Raw genomic sequence first — 7,922 nt, 5'->3', positions numbered from 1 at the left:
CTCTGGACCTCAGGGAGTGTCTTTCTGGGGTTATTTTTAATTCTCTGTCAGGTAAATCCTGTAATTCTACTGTATTAGAATTTGTTTCTGGACATTAAAAAAAATTCTTTTAATGTTTATTTTTGAGAGACAGAGAGAGACAGAGCATGAGTGGGGGTGGGGCAGAGAGATAGGGAGACACAGAATCCGAAGCAGGAGCCAGGCTCCGAGCTGTCAGCACAGAGCCCGATGCAGGGCTCGAACTCATAAGCTGAGGGATCATGACCCGAGCCGAAGTTGCACGCTCAACCGACTGAGCCACCAAGGTACCCCTTAAAATTAAAAAAAAAAATTTTTAATGTTTATTTATTTTTGAGAGAGACAGAGACAGAATGCGAGTGGGTTAGGGGCAGAGAGAGAGGGAGACATAGAATCCGAAGCAGGCTCCGGGCTCTGAGCCATCAGCACAGAGCCCGATGCAGGGCTCAAACTTACAAGCCGCGAGATCATGCCCCAAGCTGAAGTCGGATGCCGAACCGACTGAGCCACCCAGGCGCCCCGCGGAAATTTAAAGTGTTACTGTTTTTGTCATGTCTTTGGCTCTTCATTTTCCTTGACTCTCTGGGTAGGTGTCTGTTCATTAGACAAAGAAGACACCTTCCCAGGTCTTCGCAGACTGGCCCCATGCAGGAGGAAACCCCTACCAATCAGCCCGTCAGAGATTCTGGGGCACTCTACGACTCTTTCCCTCCCCAGGGGGAAGCTGAAAACCGGGATTTTTGCCTTGTTCCTATGTGCTGAGCAGGGGGGAGGATCACTGACACCTCCCAGTGCCATCTGCAGACTCCCCACACTTCCCTGAGTGGCTAGACCCATTGGTGCTCCAGACTGGCAAAAGGCAGGAAACAGCGGCTCCAGATGCAGGAGCCAACCCCCACCTCCCCTGGGTGAAGCTGGGTTCTAGGGACTCTCTTCCTGCTCTCATGCTGCTGTGTCAGAGGCAGAGTCCCCTGGACTCAAATCTCCCTTCTGGCTCTGGTGGGTCTCAGTTCATGTTCTCATGGGACATAGAAGCCTTTCGTTAGTTTCTGATTTCTCTCACAAAGGGAATTTGTCTGTGAGCCATTCCTGAGTTGGTGTGTTTGTGGGAAGAAGGAAAGTGCAGGGCTTCCCGTGCTACAATCTTGCTCATATCCCAAATCCCACTGTGTTTTCAGTGCCCACGTCCAGAGCTCTGTCATATGGTGATTCGTCAACAAGTGGTTGCTGAATGAGTGGAAGACCAATGAACGACAAAGCGCAGGATGACAATTGAAGAAGTTCAGACATTAAGATGTTTCCTGGGGCGCCTGGGTGGCTCAGTCCGTTAAGCGTCTGACTTCGGCTCAGGTCGTGATCTCGCGGTCCGTGAATTCGAGCCCTGCGTCGGGCTCTGTGCTGACAGCTCGGAGCCTGGAGCCTCTTTCAGGTTCTGTGTCTCCCTCTCTCTCTGCCCCTTGCCGGCTCCTGTTCTGTCTCTGTCTGTCTCTCAAAAATGAAGAAACGTTAAAAAAATTTTAAAGGATATTTCCTTAGTCACTTCCAGTTAAAGGTTCCTACAATAGTCTGGAGATGAGGTATCAGTTACATCGCTCTAAACTACATTAAACTATTTATTAAAACTGCACTCCATTTGTCGTGTAGTGTGGGGTTATTGTAAACTATTGATTAGACAGAGTGTGGATGCCACCTCTTCTGAGAGGTCTTCCCTACTGAATCTGAGCTGGGTGTTCACCGTGGGTGCTTCAATGACACTCCGATTTCCTCTGCAGAGCATGCACTTGGACGGTGCAGCACAATGTCTTGTGTCTTTGACGATATCCCCAGTAGTGTAAGCACCTTTGGGGAGGGAAATGGCGCCGGCTCAGCTTTGAATTCTCTGCGTCCGGCACAACTGTCAACAGAAGAAAGAGTCGATTGAATGTAGCTCTGAGATGTAGTGTGTTCGAGTCAGACTTACTCTACATGTGAAGGAATACAATTCATTCCACGGTCAGAGGCGGAGGTGATGTTGATTCTTGCCAACCATCGTTTCCTGTGTCTGGAAAGAGGTGCTCGGAAAGCAGCCTTTTGGATGCTGTTGCCACGTGGTGCCAAAAATATTGGATTTCCGATCTTCCCCTCCGTAAGGCGAGGACACCTCGTGTGCATGTTATAGTCTCAGCTTCTAGCCCGACGCGTGCCACTAAGTGTAGTGTTGCCAGATGCAGGGTCCCCAGTAAATTCGAATTGCATACAAAAAACGCATGATTTTTATTGTCACTGTGTCCCGTACAATATTTGGGATAAATTCACACCAAAAAAGCAGTCCTTGTGTGTCTGAAATTCAAATGTAACTAGAAGTTTTGTACTTTTAGTTGCTACGTATGGCAGGCCTAACCGGACAGGATCACTTCCGACGTGTGTGAATAACTTCGCGAGCGTTGCGTCGGGGGCACCGGTTCCGTGCCGTGTGTCTGCACGTGGCTGTCTCCTCAGCTCGCTCCATCCCGGGAGAAGTGAAATGATTCACCTGGTAAATCTGGGCGAGTAATAAATGAGGCATGCCAAGTCAGCTCCACGCTTTCCGCCTCGGACGCAAGACTAGAGGTCTAGTCTCCGTGCGGGCACAGACCTTCCCCTGCCCTGGAGGGAATCTAGAATTTTGAGAGCAAATTCTCCGAGACACAAAATTTGGAGCATAGGCTTACACAGAACAGAAAGAAAAACAAAGGAGCGGCATATTCACAAGGTGGGCTTTCAGCGTTGGGATTTAGTGAGAGCAGGGCATTTGCAGAAGAAAGAGGCTCATACTGAACCTCCCTTCTAAGTTTACTGAGCCCACAGCCTTGAGGCGTATGGCTTTGTGACCTTGCTAGGTGACATCGGCTTGTGGTGCTTTTATGAAATAGACCAGTGGATGCTTCTACAGGGAAGGACTACCCCATGGACACCAGTAAGGAAAGGGTTCAATAGCCTCATCGGGGGCTTGAAGAGAGTTGGGGAAATCCCTTTGAGCAGGAGCGAATGAGGCAGGGCTTTACCTGTGGGCAGGAGGCACAGGGATGACCATGGGGTCTGCCCGGCAGCGGAGCCTTGGGGGGCTCAGGGGTGACCCTACAGAGGCCAGGGTAGCCTGAGTAACTTTCCAGGGCACTCACAGCTTCAGCGCTGCGGCATGCTTTAGTCAAACTAGAAATCTGTGAAGCTTTTTAAGGCCCTGGTGACCAGAATATTTTTGAGCTGTAAGGTTCCTCGTGAGCTACAAAACACGAGAAACAATCTAGCTTCAAATTGCTCACGTCAGGCCTAGCAAGTCTCCTGCATCAGTCTCCCCAAACTCCACCCTGTGTGAAGGCCCACGATGCAAATTGGAGGCTCACTCTTGAATTCCTGCGGTATTCCCTAGGCTCAGGGGTGAACGAATTTGAAGAACCAGTGGGTAAGGGTCAAGATTATGTAGTTATTATAAATGGGCATGCGGGGCTTTGTCTGTGCCTCTGAGGACATGACCAACAAATGTAGGAAGTTAAAAAAGGGGGAGGAAGTTCAGGTTCTTGGGGTGCACACGTAGGAAGGATCGAGTCTCACTGGACCGGTCGAGGCACGCGCTTCAGAAACACACGCAGAAGCTTAGTTTCCAGAACCCGCTGAGACGCGTGTTCCGCCTGGACTGAGTGTGCGGCACAAGGCAAAAACCCCTCCCAGGCTCCTCAGGCTGGTGCAGACCCCCCCAGGCAGCAGCCCGTCTGCTTGGTGGAGGATGTGGACGCTGTCACTCACACCTCCCCTCGGTCCACAACCACAGTGTCATATCTTACTCAGAGGGGAAGTGAAAGCCAGGGGGACGGCACAGAGTAAGTGGTTCCCACCAGCTCCCAAAATAGTAAGCGTTTGGTGCCCACATTAACCTTTTGCTGGAAGGTTTCTCGCCACTGAGTTTATGTCCAAAGGTTCTGGGTTAACCGACTGGCATCCTACTGGTGCCAACGAGAATTTATCTGGCCTCCTTCCTCATATGTGAGTGGGTCTGCGTTAGGGGCTTTGGAGACATTAAACGTGGTGCGGGGGCATAATGTAGTCTGGAAACATGCTTTCATCCAAAGCACTTGTATATCAAAGCGAATTTCAAGGACCCTTTTGCTCAGTTGGGATCGTGTGACATTGAGTATCGTGTACAACTCGTATTGCAAGACGTCGCTCGTTTATCAAGTTAAAATGTATTCGAAACACGTTACTCGCAATCCAAGGTTTTACTGTATTTCGATTTAATGTGTCCGGAATTTTTCTTACAGGGGGATCCGATCTTTGAACCTCACTTTCTTCCTAGGGGTGCCGACAAGGGAAGGAGTGTACAGGAAAATCTGTGGCATCTCGATGTAATTATACTGTTGGAAGATCTTAGGTTACCGTTTAATCTCATTGCGGACCCCCTGAAACCCAGAACCCCCTCACTGCAGAAACCATTCAGTATATTGGGCTGAATTGGGGGATGGAAAATAGAATTAGAAGCGAATTTTCACCCTGGGATGCCCAAATGACATTGGTATTACTGAATTAATGGTTTTTTCCCTGAGTCTTTGGGAAAATTGCACAGCCTGCCCGGCGGTGTGGCCACGAGGATACCCACAGGAGCCGGGCTGGTCTTGGGGAAGCAGTCGTGAGTGCAGCTGGGAACTCCCAGAGCTCTGTCGGCCCCACAGGAGAAATGAGATCCCTAAAGACCTGCAAAAAAACTATACAAGCTCCTCTAGAAAAGGGCAACAGATGTAATAAAAACTACACTTGCTTCACACAGTCGCTCACGAAGCACATTCCCTGGTTCGAATATTGGCGGGTGTTTGTGTCAATTGCTATTATTTCTTTCAAAACACTTGGTAGGATTGTCAGCAACACTACCTGGGCCTGGAGTTTTCTTTGTCGCGAGTTTTAAACCACTGGTTCAATTTCGTTCATAACTTACAGCAGTACTTAGGTGTTCTTTCTCAGATGGTGTCTTTTTCAGTTTTGTCTTCAATGTTTCTTCCTGGAAGAAAAAAATTTTCTGGGAACTGTCCATTTCATCTAAGTTTCATATTTACTAAGATTGTGTATTATCTTCTCGTGTTAATTTTTTAAGTGTATTTATTTATTTTGAGAGAGAGAGAGAGTGTGTGAGTATGAGCAGGGGAGGGGCAGAGAGAGAATGGGGGAGAGAGAATCCCAAGCAGACTCCACACTGTCAGCATAGAACCCTATGTGGGGCTCGAACTCACAAACTGTGAGATCCTGACCTGAGCTGAAACCAAGAGTCAGATGCTTAACTGACTGAGCCACCCAGGTGGCCCTTGTTTCAATTTTTAATAACTCCAGAATATATAATCATGGCATGTTCTTCATTCCAAATATTGGTTATTGGGGCCTTCTGTCTACTTCGGTCCCGATCAGCCAACCACAGGCGTGACCTGTGTCTCCTTCCTTCTTCCAAGTGTGACTCATGGTGTCTTGTTTCCTTGTGGGCCTGTCTTTGTGTGCTTATTGCATTTGGAAAATAATCTCTAGAATTGATTTGAAGACTCAGTTGATTTTATTTTTTCCCAAGCATATTTAGCTGCTAAAATCCATTTTGGGAAAAATTGGTCTTTTGGAGGCACTAGCAGTATGGGATCACCTTACTCCCCGTCCAAGCATGGATTTAACCAAATGACCTGAATCCAGGCACCCGTCGGTAGGAGGGCCCGCTTCCTTCTGATTCCCTCTTACTAAGACTGGCAGTCTTTGAGGTCCCCACTCAAAAGGGAGGGTGGTTTCCCAGGTTGCTGGAGCTTCACAGATCCTAGACTTTGGTTTTTGATGTCAGCCTTACAAGGCTACCTCGATCTCGGCTCAGTCCCTTAGCATCATTCTCACATGGGTGTCCCCCCTCCCCATATTGCCACAGGGCATGACAGCCCCCCAAGTTTTTTGCGTTCTGATCTTTATAATTCTGATCTTTATCCCAGATCTCTAGAGCTAGCTGAAAGGACCTTTTCTTCTTTGTGTGTGTGTGTGTGGTGGGGGAGATTGGAATTTTTGGGAATCGTACCCCCGGAAAGGTAACACTGCTGACATGAAGCATCTTTAACCTGGAGACCCAATGGCTTGTTCGGCTTCACCTTCTGGTAAATAGAGCCACCAAACTCCGCCTCGCTATTCACTTCTGTGTCTGGACTTCACGAGTCTTAAAGCCAAGCAAAGTTGCTCTGGGCCACTTGGGACTTTGCTGCTTCATGATTGGTTTGTTAGCCAGCCAACCAGCCCCCCGAACTCAGCACCGAGCACCCCAGAGCCCAGCGAGGTGAAGACTTTCATCGCAGCCCAGGCTCACATGCTCCGGCTGGTGCCCTGTCCTGAGTTCAGCTGTCCCCACCGCCCCAGCGTGAGTGGAGAAGCATGAATCAGAAGCCACCTTCCCTGCACGTGTGAGCTCATCTTCCCCGATAGTCTTGGTGGGCAGTGTATTTGGCTGTGTTCTGTTTGGTCCACCTGCACCTGCTACTACGCTGCCCTTGGCTGTGACGGTCTCACGGTCGGCTGAGCCTTGGCTGGTAAATTTCAGTCCTTTCTAAGACTTCATTTCCAAGTCAAATTGCATTAATAGCCTTTTTATTTATAGCCCTTGGTGAAGACAGCCTGGTGGATTTGCGAAGCCCAGCACACTTGGGGGCACAGCCATCCTCTCCGTGGTGGCCGTGGCCTAGGGGGCAGGCTGTCCCGAAAGTCACATGCTCTGTTTCCGTTTTCTGCTGCCCATTACTCACTTACAAGGATGACTGACAACACTCATTTCTATGTTTCGAAACAACTCCCTCCCACCCTTCAATCGTGCTATCAGACTCTTGAGTTTACACAACAGAATTTTGAAAATTCTTTTTGGTTGTTTTCTTTCTATTATTCAGCAGTTGTTTATTGAAGCAACCAAATTTTAGCAGAACTGCCGTCTTCCAGTAACTCACCAAGGGAAAGAGGAGAGGGCACCCCCGACATGTTCTCCAGGCCTTTTAGAAAACGTGGGGTGGTCCTTTCGGCCGCCCACGGGCGAGTCCATGAGAAAGGTGATACTGTGGCCATGACAGAAATGCCCCAACAGCAGCACCCCACAAAGGTTCCCATGGCCAATCTGGAAGAGTCTGCTGCGTCACCCAGCATGCTGTCCGAATGGTTGTAAACACACCAGTCAAGGGCAAGCTTCTCGTCAAGAGAATTAACATTCGTATTGAGTGGATTAAGCCCTCAAAGAGCCGGGCCAGCTTCCTGAAGTGCATGAGGGAAAAAGGCCAGAGAGACCAGGAGGCCAAAGAGAAAGGTACTTGGGTTCCACGGAGCCGCCAGCCTGCTCTTTCCAGGGAAGCACGCTTCGTGAGAATGCGTGGAAAGAAGCCTGAGCTGCGGGGAACCCGCTCCCTAGGAATCCAAGTGTAAAATAAGTATAAAAAAATAAAATAAAAAGAACATCCGAAGACTGTGAAACTGGCTCTCTTAATTGAGCAGAAGGAGTGTGGTGTCCCCTCCCCCCAAGAAAAGATTTAAAGCAAACGTTAATTGTGTCCTGATTCACTGGGTGATGTCTTTATTCAAATTTGGTGGGCTTTTTTCCTTGCTGAAAGACGTGAGGGAGCTCATTATGTAACAGAACATACTCAATTGGTTAGGAAACTGCCAGATATTATTCATAAAGTATTTATAGTAGTTTGAAAATAGACCCTGTAAATCACGAAGAAAAAAGAATTCAAAAAATGCATGAAAGGCTACCCGTTGCGTATTAGAGCCAACGCTTCACAGCAGTGTTGGGGGGCAGAAGTCTCACCCAGAGAGCACTCCGCCCTCCAATCTGCCTCTTCCTGTCTCAGCGGCTCCGGGTTGCCCTCATTTCTGTCGCCCTGTGTATTTATGATCGTTACTGTAAG

This window comes from Prionailurus bengalensis, chromosome E4 (genome assembly GCF_016509475.1).
Source record: "Prionailurus bengalensis isolate Pbe53 chromosome E4, Fcat_Pben_1.1_paternal_pri, whole genome shotgun sequence".
NCBI lineage: Eukaryota > Metazoa > Chordata > Mammalia > Carnivora > Felidae > Prionailurus > Prionailurus bengalensis.
Note: the sequence above shows the minus strand (reverse complement) of the source record.